General features: G+C 36.8%; 1 long non-coding RNA gene across 2 annotated transcripts in view; it reads right to left on the bottom strand.

The window, feature by feature from the left end:
• LOC145539143 (uncharacterized) overlaps positions 1-21781 on the bottom strand; it is an 88131-nt gene that overhangs the window by 16739 nt on the left and 49611 nt on the right. Inside the window, exon 1 of one of the 2 annotated variants that reach the window (XR_014077605.1) lies at positions 15581-15845. The exons of the other annotated variant lie outside the window; for it this stretch is intronic. This is a non-coding gene — a long non-coding RNA (uncharacterized LOC145539143). Of the gene's footprint in view, positions 1-15580; positions 15846-21781 lie in introns of those variants that run through there. 2 annotated transcript variants of the gene reach the window in all.

The following is a 21781-nucleotide window of genomic DNA, read 5'->3' as shown; positions in this document are numbered from 1 at the left end:
TGAACAATCATCAGTGAACTACAATTAAACATAGTACTTTATTAAAATTTGAATTAACAATAATCAGTGAGCTATGATTAAATATGACACGGTTATAATTGTTTTTCGGTTATAGAAACCATATGTCTCATTTATTCTGCATACTGCTCAAACTTCCAGTTGAAGGAAAGCATAAATGAGCTGAAACCATGGACCTATCTTCAGTTCATCCTATTCAGAACCCTGTTTTGTCATCATATTCACGATCTAATATTCACCAGGCCCCTGCTTGTGGTTGTTTGGGTGCTCTCTAGAAGGGACACCACCTAGCAAGGTGAGGCTGAAATCCAGCTCTCACTCTGCTCACCAAAACATAAGCACAAGCCCAATGACACCAGCAACTGTGCATGTGGTACCTGCATGGAGGAAAGGGTACCTTTTTATAATTCACACAAAACACAAGTGGGGATTAATCTAGTCAATGAACTTTAATATATTGTATGGAAAAACTTTTCAATACTGAAATCCTCAGTGTGTGTGTGTGTTTTAATCCAATTTTCCTAATAGGAGTACAATTTTCATCTAAGTGTATTTCAACATAGAAGCAGTGAAGAATTGCTTTTATGAATTATTCTTATGCATAATCATATCAAAATAACCATAATTATTCTATGAATTAAACATACACACTCTGGCTTGAAATAATAAGAAGATACATTAGGTCATTAGATCAATTTCTTTTACAAAGTGAGACTGTTCTCTCCTGTGTATTTTTCATTGTTTTCTCCTATAAACTTGTTATACGAGTTTAAACTCTTTAAGCTGTGGTTCTTATTTTATTTCTCAAGGGTGCATATTCAAGTTTCTAAAGAAGCCCCTGGTAATAACTGAAGGGCAGGTATTTTTTGTTTTTTGCTCTGACCTGAATTCAGGGAAATTTCATATTACTCTTATAATTATCATCAACATCATTGCTGTTACAATTATCTATATTAGCCAACGATAGCATTTATAATGCTCATTGCCTCTAATCCTCTCTACAAATTATTCTGATAGGTAGTGATATTCCCATTTTTTTCAAAAGAAAACTCAGGTGTTTGGTGATATCCCCAAATCCAGAAGGTATACATGAGTCCAAATTGAGATTTAAATCCAGGTCCTCTTGGCTACAAAAAATTTTCTCATTTACATAGCCTTCCAAACTACGTTCCAGTTTCTTTAATACATTTTTTCAGTAAGTACTAACAGAATAATTCTTATGTGCCTGAAATTCTCCTAGATACTAGAGATGAGCAAAGAGACTTTATTTGTTTTTCTGGAGCTTACGTGGAGGAAAAGAACAATAATCAAACACAGAACGTGAGTCTAGGTATTGGCAAGTACTAATGTCATAATGGTTCCAAAGTGGGAAAGGAGTATGTCAAGGCTGTATATTGTCACCCTGCTTATTTAACTTATACGCAGAGTATATCATGTGAAATGCTGGGCTGGATGAAGCACAAGCTGGAATCAAGATTGCTGGCAGAAATATCAATAACCTCAGATATTCAGATGACACCACCCTTATGGCAGAAAGCAAAGAACTAAAGAGCCTCTTGATGAAAGTGAAAGAGGAGAATGAAAAAGTTGGCTTAAACTCAACATTCAAAAAATTAAGATCATAGCATCCAGTCCCTTCACTTCACAGCAAATGGATGGGGAAACAATGGAAAAAGTGAGACTTTATTTTTGGGGGCTCCAAAATCACTGCAGATGGTGACTGCAGCCTTGAAATTAAAAGACACTTGCTCTTTGGAGGAAAAGCTTTGACCAATCTATACAGCATATTAAAAAGCAGAGACATTACTTTGTCAACAAAGGTCTGTCTAGTCAAAGCTTTGGTTTTTCCAGTGGTCATGTATGGATGTGAGAGTTGGACTATAAAGAAAGCTGAGTGCCAAAGAATTGATGCTTTTGAACTGTGGTATTGGAGAAGACTTTTGAGAGTCCCCTGGACTACAAGGAGATCCAACCCATCATCCTAAAGGAAATCGGTCCTGAATATTCATTGGAAGGACTGATGCTGAAGCCGAAACTCCAATGCTTTGGCCACCTAACTCAAAGAACTAACTCACTGGGAAAGACTCTGATACTGGGAAAGATTGCAAGTGGGAGGAGAAGGGGACAACAGAGGATGAGATGGTTGGATGCATCACCGACTCGATGGACATGAGTTTGAGTAAGCTCCAGGAATTGGTGATGGACAGGGAAGCCTGGCGTGCTGCAGTCCATGGGGTCACAAAGAGTCAGACATGACTGAACAACTTAACTGAACTGAACTGAAAGTCATAAAACAAATTAGGGTAAGGAAGTAGAGAGTAATGAGTTTTAAACAGTGGTTAGAAGGTCAGAGAAGGTCTTTCTAAGGAAGTTATAGTTTAGAAGTGGTCTGAATGTAGTAAGGGGAAGGTCATTTGATGATCGTGTGAAGAATCATGACATGTTAGAGGAATTCCATGAAGGTCAGCATCACTAGGACAGGATGCACAGGTGGGAGAGTGGTAGGAGATGAAGTCAGCATATAGGGAGAGGTCTCCTAATGCAGGTTCAAGGAGATGGGATTTGATTCTCTTTTTTTCTGAGAAGCCTTTGGAAGTCTTTGAAAAATTACCTTGACTGTCATCTAAAAAGTTAACTCTAGGGAGAAAAGAATGAAAACAGAAATAGAGAGTATTGTGACAGCCTCCAAAAGAAATACCAGTGGCTCCAGGAAGAGTGGAGGTCTTAGACAAAGAAGGAAGCAGTTGTGTAGGAATAGAGTTAGAAATCAAGTTGGCAGGACTTGCTATGGAAAAGATGCAGGTCTCAGAAAAAGAGAGAAAGCCAAGATCATACTTCGGTTTTACACTGGAGGTTCTTGGTGGATGTTGGTGCCATTTATTGAGACAAAGAAAACTGGAAAGGAGCCAAAGTTTAGAAGTGGATAAGTGGGAAATCAAGTGTGTTTCATACACGTTATTACTTCTTATGGCATATTATACATGTTTCTCCATCATTCTGAGACTGTAACATTCCAACTCAACCTGAAAACACCTAAAGGTTTTGGCAGATACATACAGATTTATGCAAGAAGTGAAAAAATGTGTTCCTACACATATCCACTCACCCACAATACAAAATTGTCTCTACCATTTTTATACCTACCTACATTAATGAATAATCATACCTACATAATTATTCATTGGGATACACAGTTTGATTTGGATCATCAAACCAATGATTAAGTCCAGCCAGAAAAGATATATACAGTGGATATCAATCTTCTTTTTGATCATAGATCACCTCTATGATGCCCAGGGGCAATCATTAATGGGTCCATTTTCTCCATGTAAAATGTGTGGTTTCCCACAGCCCTGAGGTTGGGAGCAGAAATAGAGTTTGCTGAATTTTGTTGTTGCTGTTGTTGGCTTTTCTACCTCTTTCTTTCAGAAGCATTCTCAAAACACAGTTAATCCAAAAGCCTTCTCTGAGTGTTCCAGGTCACATAAAGAAGAGCCCAAATCTTTCCTGGAGTCTGAAAATGGTATCATTTATATCCCTTCTTGATCTTCATTTTTGAGCACTTAGAACCAACTTAGAGTTCTTAGCTTTCTTTTTGTTTCTAAGTGCTTTTTACCTAGCAAAATTGCTTTTTTACTGCTTAAAAGCTGCTTAAGGTAAGAGTGCTGTCTGGTACACTCATAATCACTCTTCACTGAGCATAATGCTTATGTAAGAGGCCTTTGACTCATTTTTTCTGATTAAAAAAAAAAATTCAGAAAGTCTACTTTTCAAAATTCAGAAAGGACACAAAACAGTATAGTTGTTTGGAGACTTCTGTCATATATTTGTAAAATCATAAATGTCTAACTTTGGCAGCAGTATTACAGATCATCTAATCCAACTTTATTTTGTATTTGAAACTTTGCTAGGTAAACTGATGCTTATTTAAACCAAAGCCAACAAATAGAGTAACAAAAAGGATCAAAATATACAACTATGCCAGTGAACGGCTTCGATTTGTTGGTGACTGGTTTGTTCTTCTGAGCTTTACTTTTTAAGGTCATTTTTGTCGATTTTTGAGTTACATTAGCATTTCTATGATTTTGCTTGTAAATGGTGATGATCTTCATCAATACTAAAAAAGGACATGATAACAAAGTCCATTTGAAGGAATCCCCTCCCAAACCAAGTCAAGAACTCCGGCACTTGATTGGAACTTCAGGTGATAATTATCTGCTATAGTCTTTAGGGTTAATGTGCACTATTTATTTTGATTTTAGAATTTATAAGCAGTATATAAACATTAATATGGTATCCTAAATTGTCTATTATACTGAGAAGAAAAATTTTTGACCAGCAAACAAAATATATGTGTCTATGTATCCATGGTAGTTTGCTTTTTTCTCTCCAAAAGTCTCTTATAAACTTGAATTTGTGAGAGTTAAGCTTTGAGGACTTTATCACCTCTGGGTAAAATGATCAAGTAAGTTTTCTCAACAAATACAACAGAACCCTGGAAAACGTAAGCCCAAGTGAGGTACAGATCCTTTTCAAGGTTCAACCTAAAACAGTGAGTGAGTTTTTGTTTAGCCTGCAATGCAAGAGATCCTGGTTCAATTCCTGGGTTGGTAAGATCTGATGGGGAAGGGATAGGTTACCCACTCCAACATTCTTGGTTTTCCCTTGTAGCTCAGCTGGTAAAGAATCTGCCTGCAATGCGGGAGACCTGGGTTCAATTCCTGGGTTAGGAAGATGTCCTGGAGAAGGTAAAGGCTACCCACTCCAGTATTCTTGCCTGGAGAATTCCATGGACTGTGTAGTCCTTGGGTTCACAAAGAGTTGGACACAACTGAGCGACTTTCACTGGTGGGGAAAGATGACATGAAATATCTAACATGACAAAAATGAGGTAAGAGGTGCACATCTGTACTTTAAGATGTCTCCAATGAAGCATAGAAACCACCAACATTCTTTTTTCTCAGCTCACAAGTGGAAAGCAGCATGGTCCCATTTCTGTTTTACATCTATTCCCATTGATCAGCTTGTCGGGTAATTCCTTCTCCCTTCCCACACTTTTGATTCAATCTGTTATAAGTCCATCATTTAGAATGCTTGCTGTGCCTAGTGGTCAGAAACAACTCTGGTTCAATACTAATCTGAGTAATTCAAGTGGACAGCCAAATAGCTGATATTATTCTCATTAGTGACTGAAAACAAAGCAAAACAGAAAAACCCACAGGGATAAATTGGATTTTGATGAGAGAGATGGTACAAGGTGGTGGTGAGAGTACAGTGAGAAGATCTGTCAACATGAAAAAGTTTCATTATTCTTCCCAAGTATGTTTTAATGTGTGTGATTTTGGTGTGTATCTTATATTCTTAGCATAATATTTCTTGAAATTCTACTTCCAAAATGGCTTGCCACATTTCCATGTGTAGCAAACCACTAGGCGTTCTCAAAAAGAATCATACTCGCCAAACAAGCGTGTATCTTCAAATATAAAAATCACGGAAATATCAATTCTAATACTAATTTTCAAGGAATGGTCTGAGAGCAAACAGTCATATAAGGCCCTGATTCTTTCCCCTAGAGCAACAGAATCTTGAAGAATTATCAGAACATACTTATAAAATACTCAAACTCCTGTTCATGGTCAGAAAATATGCACAATTAGCAAATCTGTGTTTGGGAAGTTTAAAATTTAACTCATACTGTATTAAAAGTATCTTCAAATATGACATAAAGATTCATAGTTGTTTCAACAGGCATTCACTGACCCCTCTCCTGTGTGCCAGGGTCCATGGACAGAAAGATAAATATGAAGAACTGTACATCACAAACTCCAAGATAATAAGTTGATTTTTTAATAAGGCATCTAGTTTTTTTCCCCACAAGGCAAGGACATTTTCTCTTTAATACGAGCAATTATGACCTTAGTGGGCCTCAGGTTCATGCCAAGACTAAAACTCTAATGTTATGATTCCAAAGATTTGCCAACATAATTAGAGAAGAGGCGATGAGTAAAGTGTGAAAAATAAAAGAGAAAGAGAGAGCCAACATAGAAAATGGATTTAAGTGAAACAGAATTTCAGTTGGAGGACAGCAATTTGGAGTTGTCTAGTCTGGAACATTAACAAAAATACTATTATGAAAGACTTTTAAGTTGGAAAGAACAATCTATTTGAAATATGTGGTAATGGACTGCTTGTTAAAGAAGCATTCTAAGCCACTTTATGGCCAGAAAGCCACGCATAGTTGTTAAGGTTTCTCTAAGAACCAGAACAAAAAAAAGAGAGAGACCAAGACAGAGAGATATTGGTCAGATCCTAAAATATCTAACAATAATCACAAAATGATAAACATTAATACTAACTTGTATATAGTTATTGACTTGAAATTGTTCATACCCTACATGCAACAAAATGTCCAGAACATCATATGAGTTTAATATTAAATGTAGGCCAGATGCTTAAACTGAGTGCTTGTGGAGAAGTTGCCTTTTATGTAGTGTTAAGAATAAATGTTGAAAAGAAGGGACAACTGGGGACTAAGGGTAGCATCATCTTTGAAATTCCTTTAATGATCATAAAATAGGAATGAAGACAATACACAAACATTCAGTTTCCTGAGGACACTGTTAGTATTATCAGCATGATGACTGCAACAGATATTCTTTGATCATCTGCAATTGTTTTCTTTAACTTCGCAATGCTCACCTTCTAATAAAAAGAGAGCCTATAAAGAGGTAGAAGGTAAAAAACAACAATGAGGATTTCAACCTAGCTGAAGACAGCAAAAGAATTTTTAAAGAAAAAAATGTCCTTGGCAACTAGTGCTTAATTATCCTGTAAATTGTGATGGAAGCAGTAAAAGGGATTTAAGATAGCCACAAGTCTTAAGTGATATGGTCTCCTGGAATCAAACAAGCAAAGTTATAATGTAGAAGGTAAGAATTCAGTCTAGGGGTCTGTTTCTATAAACAACAATTACTTGCAATTTTTTATAAAGTCCACCTTTTGAAATACCGGGTTGGCCAAAACTTTTCTTTAGGTTTTCCTGTAACATTGTACAAAAACCCCAAAGGAACTTTTTGGCCAACCTAATATTTTCCGTGGGGCAACTTAGAAAGCAACTTTACAGTAGCACCTCCTTAGATCCAAGAGAGTAGAAAAGCACTCCACCTCCCCGCTCCCAGACTAGGGCTGAAATACCTCAAAGGGTGATTGAGAATGACCAAACACAGCATGGCAATCCCTGTCTTTGGTTGGAAAATGAACATTACCCTAGGACATCAACAAGCATGTCTCATGCCATCTATGAAATGAGTTAATTGACTGTATTAATCCCCCACCCAAACACACAAATACACATATTCCCCTGTAATGCTGAGTGAGTGTGGAATGACTGTGTGTGACTGTAGGAATTTGTGAGTGCTTTATATCCTCAAGTTAAGTACTGGTAGATTTCAGAATGGACGTAAGAGACTGCACACACAAAGCAGATCATTGAAAAAAAAATATGCAAAGTTTAGGATAAAAACTCGCTTTCACCAGAAAGATCCTAGTTATTTATTATGCTTTGTTTATAGAGGAAAACTATTTGTTACTATCTATCCCTCATAGATAGAAGGAAATGGCAACCCACTCCAGTATTCTTGCCTGGAGAATCCTAGGGACGGCGGAGCCTGGTGAGCTGCCGTCCATGGGGTCGCACAGAGTCGGACACGACTGAAGCGACTTAGCAGCAGCAGCAGCATCCCTCATAGATACAATTTCTTGAATGGATGCTAATTGCACCTTGATGTGTACTTTAGGTAAGCCTTGATTCATGAAGATAATTTTCTTTAAACACTCCATTTAAGCACACATGATCTCAGAAGGAAGGAATCATGAAAAGAGTCAAATCCCACCATACACAAATACATTTAACTTTTACAAATACCTATAAGGCTACACATGTGCAGCAGTACAAGAGTTGATGTTCTCTAGCTTACTGAGTGTGTTATGATTTTAACTATCAATTTAAACTCACAAATAAATCACTTCTGGGTGCCTTTAACCTTTATAAAATTAGTACATAGCTGCTTTAATTTACTGTTCCTCTTTAACTTAAAGCATGATAGTTAAAACCTCTTTGATAAATACATTTGATTAAGACCTAATACAGAGTTCCTTTCACCAACAGTTTTAGGAAAAACTTATAAGGAAAGATTGGGAAGTCCTTTAATAAAATATCAGACTGGCAAATTTGCTTTTATGAATTAGGATCTGGGAAAAAAAAACTGGACTCAAAGTGGTAGGATCCAACTGTATTATTTTTCTTAGCTTACATTCCTTTCCCAAATGGCTGAGCAAGCTTATTAGAGGATCAAATTACTCAGTGTCAAAATCATAAAGGGGGACTCAGGATGAAAGTAAACCTGTGTGATACCTCCTGTGTGCCAAATGTGCATAGCACAAACATAGAGTAAGCATTTATGTATACTTAAACGTGCAATTCTGTTTGATTATTTTTCAGATAAAGAAATTAAGTTTTAAACTAGAAGATGTAAGTATATTTTCCAAGGTCACATACCAAATACATAGGGGAGCCTGGATATTAACATATTCATCTGATATTAAAACTCTTGCCTATATTTTTATTCTACAGTGCCTTTTAGTGTGCATTAATTATCAGAAGCTGTAACCTTGATTAGAAAATCATGAATACTCATTTGAAATCTGGTATTACTTTGGAAGGAACCAAGGGAGTTTACTTAGCATAACCTGCTTTTGTGATATCTGTTTGCACTAATTATTTTAATTTCTTTTAAAAAGTAAAACACTACATACATGAGTTATTGCCTTTATAGATTCTCACATCCATGAGCAATCATCACTGTCATTATAACACCGGCAGCTAATATGAGGGAGTGATGTAGTTAAGGAAAGCATGTCACCAAGGATAAGGATCCGAATTTATATTGTACTAAATTCTGATATCTAACTCACAACAGCATACTTCTTTGTAGCATAGATGATCATAATGACTTATTTATTAACCAAAAGATAACTATATGTACTATTTGCTTCTTACCAGCTTTAAAAAAATATTTGCCAAAAGGATGACCTAGAATCCCTGGGTGAGAAAAGAATTTTTCGCTTTTCTCAAACTTCAAAAATGATATGAGTTGACAAGTCTTTTGCCATGCGGCTCATTTTTAATTATCTTGAGTTGGTAGGAGGATGATGATAGTTCTTCAGTCTTTGAAAATTATAAACAAGAATTAGCCCTACTTTACAGTCTAGTAACCTACCCTATATGTCAACAGAAGTAGTCTGTGTATGAGAAAAGAAGTGAAAATATAAACATGGTATGTTTGACATTTTGGAGCATCCTTGTAGAGACATTGATTTGTAATTCAGATCACATAGCATCTTTGATTTCTCCCACTTGCCCATGCCCTTTTCTCACCCTCCCCCACTCAAAAAATAAAACACAAAAGCTTTATCTGCAAGGGATGGAGTGCAACCCAGGAATCTATGTGGAGACCATCCATCACATTTCTGTCTTAATTGAATGACACCAGAATGAGATCGATGAAATGTAACAAGAGACAGCTTTGCATTTCCACACTCCCTTACTCCTCTCCATTACTTTCAGTCACCATCGTGACCAGAAAGCCCAAGTACAGAGCATGAACCCTGCTGCCAGGCAAGCTGTTAGGATATGAATAAACTTGTCAGAGAAGCAGCAAAACTTAGAAACGTTAAAAGGGAGCTAGGGAGACAAAACATTATTAGAGGACTATTGAATAGACTTCTTTAAAAAAGCTTTTTCATAGATGTATTCTCACTGCTGAATCACCTGCTCAAATGCAATGTTTTGTTTAGATAATCTCTGCAGCTTTCCCTGTGGCCCCAAGATTTCTTGAGCAGGCATCAATGACTGGCTCCAAAACAGATGCAGTGACATCTCAGCTCAAATCTGCAAGTCCTGCAGTAAATGCCAGGCAGCTGTGATGTCCATACGTACAAGGTTCCTGAGATCTCCAATGCATTATTGATAACTTCATCACTCTGCTAAAAGCAAAGCCTGACACTGTTATAATCTCAGCCTTCTCCTGAAGAGCTCTGGCTTTGCCTGGGAATCGATCAGAGGAAGAAAGAAAGAAACCAAAGAGTAAAACTGCACATGTAAAACTCAAGAAGGTTAAGAATGACCTAAATTCACTTCACTCTGAGTGTGTTAACTCAAATCACATGGCCTGCTCAGGTTTTTTTGTACCTTTGACAGTTTACAGTGAGGCCAAACTCTAGGCTGTATGTTGTAATGATCCATTTAAGAGTCCACATCTTGGACTTGTTAGAAGTTATCCCCAGAAGAAAAGTCTGTATTTGAAAATAAAATTAAGTTTTTAATGTAGCTTCCCAAAAGGCCGTTTTTTTTTCCTTCATTCTAGTAAATTTTCTCTGTATCATTCTGCCACTTATTTAGATATAGACGACTCCTCTGTCTTCACACAGCTTCTCTCCATAGCCATATGGCATCTTAGGAAAAATATGTACCTCAAGAGATACTCTACACAAATTTACTTCTATATTTTAATAATGTGAGATTATAGCACAAAGTGTCTGACTTCTTTATAACTTGTTTTATTTTTACTTAGAATTATTTTTTAAATGAGACAATTGCATAATATGGCAAAATATAAATGGCACATCTTATCCCACATAATTTAAAGAGAGGATTAGAAGATACACCCAAAGCATGATACCGAGTTTGATTTTTTTTTTTCTTTTTCTGTGTTCATCCTTGGAGGTAAAGTCTTAAGGAGCCAGCCCTTGCTGTTAAAAAGAAGAGAAAGTTATTTTCTTAGCTGATAGATGGCTAGGTAATTTGCAGAATAATCATTAGTTGGAGGCTACTCCTGAATTCTAGAGCAAATGAGTTTGCCATTCAATCATGATTTGCAAATAAAAACAATGGATCCAATGGAACAGTGAGCAAAACATACACAATTTCATTTCCCCTACAGACAGTAGGCACCTGGAAGCAGGAGTTAACGGCTGGCTGCTCAGGTAAGACACAGGGTGTGCATTAATGAACCTGTTTTTTCCACCTTTTACTTGTTGAGGCCTGTATTTCATATCATGTACATTTTCCCCAAGTTACTGATTGTGATATGGCTCAACACAAAATAAGGTCCCAGGAAAGGTGGGTATTATAGGAAGAGTAGTATATGTCTTTAGACAAATATGCATACATTGCAAGACAGAAAAGTGTTACTCCTTGCATCCTAAATTAAGCACAATTTAAAGTGCCTCAAGACATATCATGCTGTTTTATTATGGATTATGATTTTTTAATGTAATCATTAAAAAAGACCACTTTCCCAAGCGTTTCCAGAGTGTAACCCCTGGGAAAAAAACAAGTTCCATGGAATGTGGAACTTATTTGAGCAACATACAGTAAAACTAACTTAGAGTAAATATATTCTACCTCTGATCACTTTTTACATTTCATTGATCTCTGCTTACTTTAGTTAGTGGGCTATACACGTGGCAGTAAAACAGTGAAGCTGTTTCTGATATAATATGCACACCACTGGATTAAAAAAAAAAAAAAAAAAGTAAAATATAACAAACATCATCAGAGTGTGGTAGTATCAGCGTGGGATGTGGACTTCCTGATGTATGTGTATCTCCCACTGGGAAAGTCGATTAACCCCTCGCATGGCCCTTACAGTTCAGGGGCTAGGAACTCGTCCACAGTGTGAGTTCACACAAAGAGCACAGTTACTGCTGTCGGGTGCTCTTTCTTGTCGATGGTATTGCGTGTGGGGTGTTTTTAATTTTCAAAACGAGGCTATGGCTAATTAGGGGTGTTGGCCCAGCTTGGAGTGATGAAGAAACCGATTACAATTATAAAAGACTTCTGGGGCCAGAGCAGTCAAAGATACTGACAGCTACCCGTGCTAGCCTCAGTGGTGTCTCTATGGTTGTCAAGGGTGATTAGATGAGAAGAAGACTGGATTTATTAGTTTTTTTTTTTTTTTTAACTATAGGATTCAAATGCCTATGGATGTGGCTCACAGTATTACTAGAGTCCTAGTTTTTCTCATGTTTCCTGTGTTCATTTAGAACACTCAAGAAAGAAAATCCCCATCCTACTGTACTCTACAGAGTCTATGATAAGGCAGGGTGAATGAAAAATTATCTTCCCGAAGTAACTTTCATAATACTTTCTCATTTTAAAATCTAAATGTCAGTCTCAAACTGATTAATTTTTCACATTCGGTATATTTGAAACTGATAAAAGGAGAATATATTGAATATCCACCAATAAGGTGAAAAGGGAACCAACCAAATTTTACTTTGGGTAATTTATTTCTAGAGAATGATAAAAGATAGAGAGTAAAAGAACCTTTGTTTAATCCTCTGGGGTAACCTATTGAAATACAACATCTAAACATAGTTTATGTTTGAGTTTTGTGCCCTCATGAGTATTCTTCATTTAGGAGATGTGCATTTATTACAGCACATTACAAAAGAGCCTGAATGGGTATTCAAATAACTGCTGTAAATCAAAAGATCCTTTTTTTCAAGGAAACAACCACAGATTTTTATAGTTTTTGTGCTTTGCTATGGACATTCAAAAATGATAGAAAGATTTTCATTTGTTCATACCCTCCCCCTCCATGCTATTGCATTGTTCAGGTTTTGTACAGTGTAGAACAATCCTGTAATAATAAAACATTTCAACTTTGTACAAAAGGTGAAGCTTTCCATTTGAAGTTGTTCTTTAAAGGGAAAAAAAAATGGTCTGACAGCTTTAGAAAATTTAAACAATTCCCCTTGCCAAGATCTGTATTTCATGAGTTTTCTCTAATTTCAGATTTGGTGCGTATGTGTCGTGCTAACAATGAATGCTTTCAATTTCAAAGTTCAGTTTCTTCTCTCCCTGTTGAAACCAATCTTCACCTTTTAATAGGCAATTATTTTTCTAATCGCCTCCTAAAAACTTTTTTCAGGGTTGTGAGACACTGAGCTCTAAGTTATACATTATGGTTGCATTTAAAACAAAATGAATGCTTTGCAAAGTGCAAAATGTACCCAACTGGTAAAAGTATCTTAGAATAAGGAAAAGAAGTGAGGAGGCTATACTTCAAAGTGTTAGAAAACTTTTATAACATAACAAATTCATAAATAGCATGGGGAATTAAATGAGAAGAACTCTCTTAAGGAAAAAATGAGCAAAGTATTATTGACTGTGACTGTTTCAATAGGATATAGAGTGTTGTACTATTTTCTCCTATTGGAATTAAACCTGACTTCGTAAAACAGAATATGCTCCCATTTTCTTTCTTTATAATCTGTTACCTACATGGAACACTTCCCTATATTTAAAGAAAAACATAAAAGTAAACTTTTATAATCTCCAAATTCACATATTTTTCCGTGTGAACTATAAGTGCATTCCTTTGTGGCAAAAAATAAAACAAAAAAAAAGTTTGTCAGAAAAAAAAAAAGAACAAATAATATGCTATATTTTATGATATAGCTGTCAGGCATGAAAAGAAAGACAATAGGTCCAGCCCTGTGATACCTTACCAAGACACTTTAGCAAGGGTAATTTCAATATCATGGAGACAAATAGAATAATAGAAATGTATGTGACTAAGCAGTCGAAATTGTAAATTTTAAGGATTATACCAGGGGATTCAATTCAAATCTTAAAAAATCAATTGATGTTTCATGAAATCAACTAACCTATTAAGAAAAGCTTTCTTCAATTTCAAGATTTTAAAGTTAATTTACAATAAGCTGTTTAAAAGACTTGTTTAATTATTAATAGAAACATTTTATCTCATGGATTTTTTAAGTTGCACTTGATATTATCTACCAATGATTCAATATAGAAAGTAAAACACAAAACATGGCTGAGCCAATATTGCAAAGATCCTAATTAGTATCATGCTATAGGAAAACAATGAAGTGATTTTGTCACCAATTACTGACAATTAGCCTAAGCACAACAGTTAATTTCATGGAAGTAAAACCACTATAAGATAAAAGGAACAAAACCTATCTAATTATCAGCATTTACCTGCATTCCTTTACTGGTTATTTAATTTAGGAACCATAAAAGTTTGAAACAACTGGAACAGCTAAATACATACACAAAATTCAAGTCTGTATATCTGGATTTTTAGGCATCTGTGGAAATATGTAATTTAGCAACAGAATTCATTATGTTTATCAAATTTTAACCCCTCAACCTTAAAATATTATCCTTCCAAAATGTGCATTTGTTAAACAATCAAATCTAGTATATTAAATAATAGAGAAATAGTTTGTGAATAGCTTGTTATTATCCTGTTGTCATACATCTAGATGCAGTAAACTGCCAATAATTGTAGAAATATTACAATGTTAAAAGTCCCTAGTCTCCCTTGCACTTTGTCTCAGTCAAACTTTCTTTCCCACTTGCTTCTTTTTTGGCTGTAACTCTGCTGTCTGTGCTAAGGACCTCAGGGATGGCTGTGACCTACCCCCCACACACACCATGTCAATTTCATCCTATATATTAACTCTGCCACAAGTTTCACAGATGTTGTGTCACAAGGCATCGTGAAGTCAAGTCAAGCTTTAAAGCGTCTCTTAAAGCTGGAAAGGACTCGTTTTGCAAGGTATCTACCAATCAACAAAGTAAAAACAATTCAAGTCCAGTGACTTCTAAAGCTAAGCTTCAGAAAATGCACCCTTGCAAATATTTTTATAGTTTCAACAAGTTCCGAAAAACAAAACTTTAAAACCTAACAAAACATCTCTATAGACTCATGCCTAATAAACAGCCACATCGATTTTTAAAACTTTAGGTACACACATAAAAACATTTTAGAGGTTTTTGACCACGCAGAGATAAGATCCTCTCTGGGGAGACGACTAGAAAACTGCTCGGTCTTTTGTGCAGACTCCTGGAATGTGCTTGCTTTTCATTTCTTTCTTTGTGTCTGGCACACTGGCCTCACAGGCAGTGTCTTAAGCCATGCAGGGTCAGGGCAAACAGAGAACAGCATTCATGGACAGATCAAGTTTATGTGAGAATATGCTCCTAGGCTGCCCTCAATCTCCATATGAATTGTTAATAAAATCTTAACCTGAAAGCTCATCACCCCAACAGTAGGGAAGTCATGCAGAGAATCCTCTAGTTCAGAAAAACAAGATTTCTTTATCTTTTTCATCCTTCACCAGCATTCGTGGGAATTCTGCCATGTAACCTCTTCCTGAACCACCTCCCCCTCCTCCACTTCTTTGCACAACTCTCTTGGTTGCACCTGATCACTGGGAAGGCAGAGAACTAAAAGACAAAAGAAACATTCTGACACCCACAGCAAATCTACCACAACATCAACTTTGCCTCTGAGTAATTTGCTGCTGTAAAACCTTCAGGCAAAAGGAAATATCAAATGCCTAATTTTTTCTAGTTAGTGTCAGAGAGCTAGAAAGACTTTCCCATAGCTTTATGACACCACATGAACTAGTGACTCACAGATATAGTAAAAGGTCACATAGAAGGCGAAGAACAGAGTCATACCGTAATTAACTTGATACCTCCATGCAAATACTGGACAGGAACAAGACTCCTTGTGTGCTGCAGGCAATCTTGCGTGTATCTTCTAACCTTGCTACAGGCTAGCTGGGCCTCTTGTTTCCTCTGCTTTTGCTCCTTGCAAACTGTTTTAATATCGAACGCTTTTCAGAGGGATGGGCTGATGAACGAAAACATGAATTTCCTGCCTGCCCTTTAAGGTGGGTTAAAGGGGGTGCTAGCAATCAATTACAGAACAAAAGAACCAAAAAAAAAAAAAAAATGACTTAAGAACCTAAGGAGTGAATGTGTTACATTCTTTCCACTCTATTTTTTTTAAATAGAGTGCTTCATTTTTATCAAGAATAGTAAACAGTATGTATTTCATGTAAGAACTAAAATAACTTTACCCAGGAGCTCAGGAAGGAAACCTATTATTTTGTGCTCAAAAAGTATCTAAATGCACTCAACTTCCATTTCTACTTGACAATAATTTTACAAGGAATAAGGAAATTTCACATTTCATTCGAATTTGTACTTCAGATTTTCAGGCCTATTTCAGAATAAAAGTTATATTTTCCACTCTAATTAATATCTTCAGCCTATTAAGTCTTTGTTTCCTTATTTTATTTTGGGCACTAAAGCAATATTAACTTCTAAACTCTTTGCACATAAATTATTCCAAGATACTTTTCGTTAAATGTATCTTTAGTGTACCTGCATATATCAAAAATGTTGAATATCATTTAAAAAACAAATATTCCTAAAGTATATGCAAATTAATATGATTTGGATAAATATACTGTAATTTTATCACCATACAGCTACAAATTCTATTAGTAATTAGTATTTGACAAGATAAAAATACATGAATATACACCCAGGCACCCCACACACAGAGAGTATCTTAAAAGCAAGTAAAGTAAAAGGAACACAAGACTCTCCACAATCACTCACATAATAAAGTCATAGAAATGTATTCAGTTCAGTTCAGTCACTCAGTCATGTCCGAATCTTGCGACCCCATGAACCGCAGCACGCCAGGCCTCCCTGTCCATCACCAACTCCCTGGGTCCACCCAAACCTATGTCCATCGAGTCGATGATGCCATCCAGCCATCTCATCCTCTGTCGTCCCCTTATCCTCCCGCCCTCAATCTTTCCCAGCATCAGGGTCTTTTCCAGTGAGTCAACTCTTCGCATCAGGTGGCCAAAGTATTGGAGTTTCAGCTTCAACATCAGTCCTTCCAATGAACAGCTAGGACTTATCTCCTTTAGGATGGACTGATTGGATCTCCTTGCAGTCCAAGAGACTCTCAAGAGTCTTCTCCAACACCACAGTTCAAAAGCATCAGTTCTTCATTGCTCAGCTGTCTTTATAGTCCAATTCTCACATCCATACATGACCACGGGAAAAACCATAGCCTTGACTAGATGGTCCTTTGTAGACAAAGCAATGTCTCTGCTTTTTAATATGCTGTCTAGGTTGGTCATAACCTTCCTTCCAAGGAGTAAGTGTCTTTTAATTTCATGGCTGCAGTCACCATCTGCAGTGATTTTGGAGCCCAGAAAAATAAAGTCTGACACTGTTTCCACTGTTTCCCCATCTATATGCCATGAAGTGATGAGACTGGATGCTATGATCTTAGTTTTCTGAATGTTGAGCTTTAAGCCAACTTTTTCACTCTCCTCTTTCACTTTCATCAAGAAGCTCTTTAGTTCTTCTTCACTTTCTGCCATAATGCTGGTGTCATCTGCATATCTGAGGTTATTGATATTTCTCCCGGATATCTTGATTCCAGCTTGTGCTTCATCCAGCCCAGAGTTTCTCATGATGTACTCTGCATATAAGTTAAATAAGCAGGGTGACAATATACAGCATTGACGTACTCCTTTTCCTATTTGGAACCAGTCTGTTTTACCTTGTCCAGTTCTAACTGTTGCTTCCTTCTAACTGTTGCATACAGGTTTCTCAAGAGGCAGGTCAGGTGGTCTGGTATTCCCATCTTTTCAGGAATTTCCACAGTTTATTGTGATCCACGCAGTCGAAGTCAATAAAGCAGAAATAGATGTTTTTCTGGTACTCTCTTGCTTTTTCGATGATCCATTGGATGCTGGCAATTTGATCTCTGGTTCCTTTGTCTTTTCTAAAACCAGCTTGAACATCTGGAAGTTCACGGTTCATGTATTGCTGAAGCCTGGCTTGGAGAATTCAATTTCTCTAAAACAAAGTCATTATTATAAATAGCACATTCATTTACTCTATATCCATAGATATCACTTTAGTGTGTGAAGCACAGAAATCAGTAGCTCAAAGAATTATCTTACCTAAGATTTAAGTCACATAAGTTTAATATAATTTCAAAACAACAGTAAATTAATTTTATATTAAATATCCCAGTGCCTCACCAAATTCTACTTAGGTATTATGACTTTAGAAATTCATTAAAGATAGAATGGAAATACAAATGCACAATATAGTTCTATATCATTCTTTAGCATTGAGGTAAATCATCATTATAATTATATTATTCTATTTCTGGAAGGATAGAAATTCTAATTGTTCTCCATAATATACCTAGACTAGGCTTTAAATATATAAAATTAGTAATTCAATAAATGTTAAAGAAGTACTTGCAAAGTTATACAAATATGTAAAACAGTTATTTTAGAAAATGAGAATGATCTGAAATACATATTAGTCTTTTAAAAATAATTACTCTAATCTTTAGCTAATTTTATAATAATGAGTTTAATAATCAAACAGGGCTTTGTGAAATTCAATATTTTTTATTCATAAGACCATACATTACTGAACTACATCACTTCATGGGTTATCCAGGCAAGGATACTGAAGCAGTTTGCCATTTCCTACTCCAGGGGATCTTCCTGACCCAAGGATTGAACTTATGTCTTCTCTCATGAGAACCCGCTTTGGCAGATGGGTAATTTATCACTAGTGCCCAAAATTCATATACTGAATGAGCCCTAAACCCGAGTGTGGCTGTATCAGGAGATAGGTCCTCTAAAGAAGTAATCAAGATTAAATGAGGTCACAAGGGTGGGGCCTTGACTTGATAGGATTAGTGTCTTTTTTTAATTGAAGTATAGGTGATTTATACTGTTGTACTAGTTTCAGCTGGTGTACAGCAAACTACACATAGTCTTTTCAGGTTCCTTTCCATTACAGGTCACTATAAGACATGGGATATATCCAATGGTACCCTCAGTGGACTACTTATTGTGTTAGTTGCTCAGTCATGTCTGACTCTTTGCGACCCCATGGGCTATAGTCCGCCAGGTTCCTCTGTCCTTGGAGTTCTCTAAGCCAGAATACCGGAGCGGGTAGGCATTCCCTTCTCCAGGAGATCTTCCCAACCCAGGGATTGAACCTGGGTTTCCTGCATTACAGGCAGATTCTTTACCATCTGGGCCACCACAGAAGGGTGCTACATAGTAGGTCCTTCTTACTTATTTACTTTCTATATCAGTCAGTTCAGTTCAGTTGCTCAGTCATGTCCGACTCTTTGCGACCCATGGACTGCAGCAGGCCAGGCCTGCCTGTCCATTGCAAACTCCCAGAGTTTACTCAAGCTCATGTCCATTGAGTTGTTGATGCCATTCAAACATCTCATCCTCTGTCGTCCCCTTCTCCTCCTGCCTTCAATATATTTTCCATATAGTAGTGTGTATATGTTAATCTCAAACTCCTAATTTATCCCTTCCCTTCCTTTCCTGATCTCACAGGCTAGTAAAGTAATGCTCAAAATTCTCCAAGCCAGGCTTCAGCAATACATGAACCGTGAACTTCCAGATGTTCAAGCTGGTTTTAGAAAAGGCAGAGGAACCAGAGATCAAATTGTTAACATCCACTGGATCATCGAAAAAGCAAGAAAGTTCCAGAAAAACATCTATTTCTTCTTTATTGACTATCCCAAAGCCTTTGACTGTGTGGATCACAATAAACTACGGAAAATTCTGAAAGAGATGGAAATACCAGATCATCTGATCTGTCTCTTGAGAAACCTGTATGCAGGTCAGGAAGCAACAGTTAGAACTGGACATGGAACAACAGACTGGTTCCAAATAGGAAAAGGAGTACGTCAAGGCTGTATATTGTTACCCTGCTTATTTAACTTATATGCAGAGTACATCACGAGAAATGCTGGGCTGGAAGAAACACAAGCTGGAATCAAGATATCCGGGAGAAGTATCAATAACCTCAGATATGCAGATGACACCACTCTTATGAAAGAAAGTGAAGAAGAACTAAAGAGCCTCTTGATGAAAGTGAAAGAGGAGAGTGAAAAAGTTGGCTTAAAGCTCAACATTCAGAAAACTAAGATCATGGCATCTGGTCCCATCACTTCATGGGAAATAGATGGGGAAAACAGTGGAAACAGTGTCAGAGTTTATTTTTTGGGGCTCCAAAATCACTGCAGATGGTGATTGCAGCCATGAAATTAAAAGACGCTTACTCCTTGGAAGGAAGCTTATGACCAATCTAGATAGCATATTTAAAAGCAGAGACATTACTTTGTCAACAAAAGTCCATCTAGTCAAGGCTATGGTTTTTCCAGTGGTCATGTATGGATGTGAGAGTTGGATGGTGAAGAAAGCTGAGCGCCGAAGAATTGATGCTTTTGAACTGTGGTGTTGGAGAAGACTCTTGAGAGTCCCTTGGACTGCAAGAAGATCCAACCAGTCCATCCTAAAGGAGATCAGTCCTGGGTTTTCATTGGAAGGACTGATTTTGAAGCTGAAACTCCAATACTTTGGCCACCTCATGTGAAGAGTTGACTCATTGGAAAAGACCCTAATACTGGGTAGGATTAGGGGCAGGAGGATAAGGGGGCGACAGAGGATGAGATGGCTGGATGGCATCACCGACTCGATGGACATGGGTTTGGGTAGACTCCGGGAGTTGGTGATGGACAGGGATGTCTGGAGTACTGAGATTCATGGGGTCGCAAAGAGTCGGACACGACTGAGCAACTGAACTGAACAATAAGAATCATAGACATAGGATTAGTGTTCTTTTAAGAAGAGACACCAGAGAAGGTGTTTGCTCTCTCTTTCTCACTCTCTCCCTCTATCCCTACACAGAACACACAGTGAAGAAATGCCAAGTAAGGGTGTAGGTGGAAAGCAAAGGTCTATAAGCCAGGAAGAGTCCTCACCAGAAACTGAATATATTATATCTTTGACCATGAAAAAATGAATGTCTGTGGCCTCCAGAGCTGTGAAAAAAATGTCTATTGCTTAAGCTTCCAGTCTGTGGTACTCACTTATAGCAGCCCAGGCAGATTAGTATGCATATTAAAACTAACAACAAAAATAGCAAACTGTAATAAATCTAGAATTGCATTCTAAGAATAGTTCTGTATCACCTGTATCTCTTCCCTTCTTGTAGATCTAGGTGAAGTAGACAAGATTCTCAATCTGAAACCCAGCCTCTGTTGTGAGATATTAAGTTCAACACCTGTATTGCAAAATGTTAAGTCTAAACTTTCCACTGGAGAGCTTATAAACTTGACTTTAACCAATATTTGGATTATATACTTAAACTACTGAGTATAAAGTTTAGAGTCCCATAGAGATATTTCATTCAAAATAAACAGAAAAACTATAGTGAAAAGAAAAAAATCTATAGTGTAATGAGGAAGACCGTGGCTTTAGAGAAAGATTTAAATGCATAAATGATTTTTAGCTCCTACTTGTTTTTATTATTTGAGTCATTCAAACTATGCAGTTATCAAAATGCTCATAATATTTGTCAAAAACAAATCATATCTTCAGGTTCTATGTGGAATATTCTGAAGCCACTTAAGCACTCCATGGAGCCAAATAACAGAGGGTATACTACTTTTAGCCCTACTTCTGTCATTTCTATTACTATACATTGCTCTGAAATCCCCCAGAGAAGAGAATGGCTACCCACTCCAGTATTCTTGCTTGGAGAATCCCATGGACAGAGGAGCCTGGAGGACTGCAGTCCATGGGGTCTCAAGGAGTCAGATACAACTGAGAAACTAATACTTAGTGGTCACAGTAAAGATTTTATCAGTGTGGCCGACCCTTGCTATTAATTTAAATATAGCCCTCTATTCTCATTTAACTAAGAAACTATGTTATATGTGAAACGTATATAATGTTAAACAAAAAAATATAAAATTTTACTCTACTTTATATCCATATTTCTACAGTA

Source organism: Giraffa tippelskirchi, chromosome 2, assembly GCF_054371585.1.
Source record: "Giraffa tippelskirchi isolate mGirTip1 chromosome 2, T2T-mGirTip1v1.2.pri, whole genome shotgun sequence".
In the NCBI taxonomy this organism is placed as follows: domain Eukaryota; kingdom Metazoa; phylum Chordata; class Mammalia; order Artiodactyla; family Giraffidae; genus Giraffa; species Giraffa tippelskirchi.
This window is presented reverse-complemented; position numbering and strand designations above follow the sequence as displayed.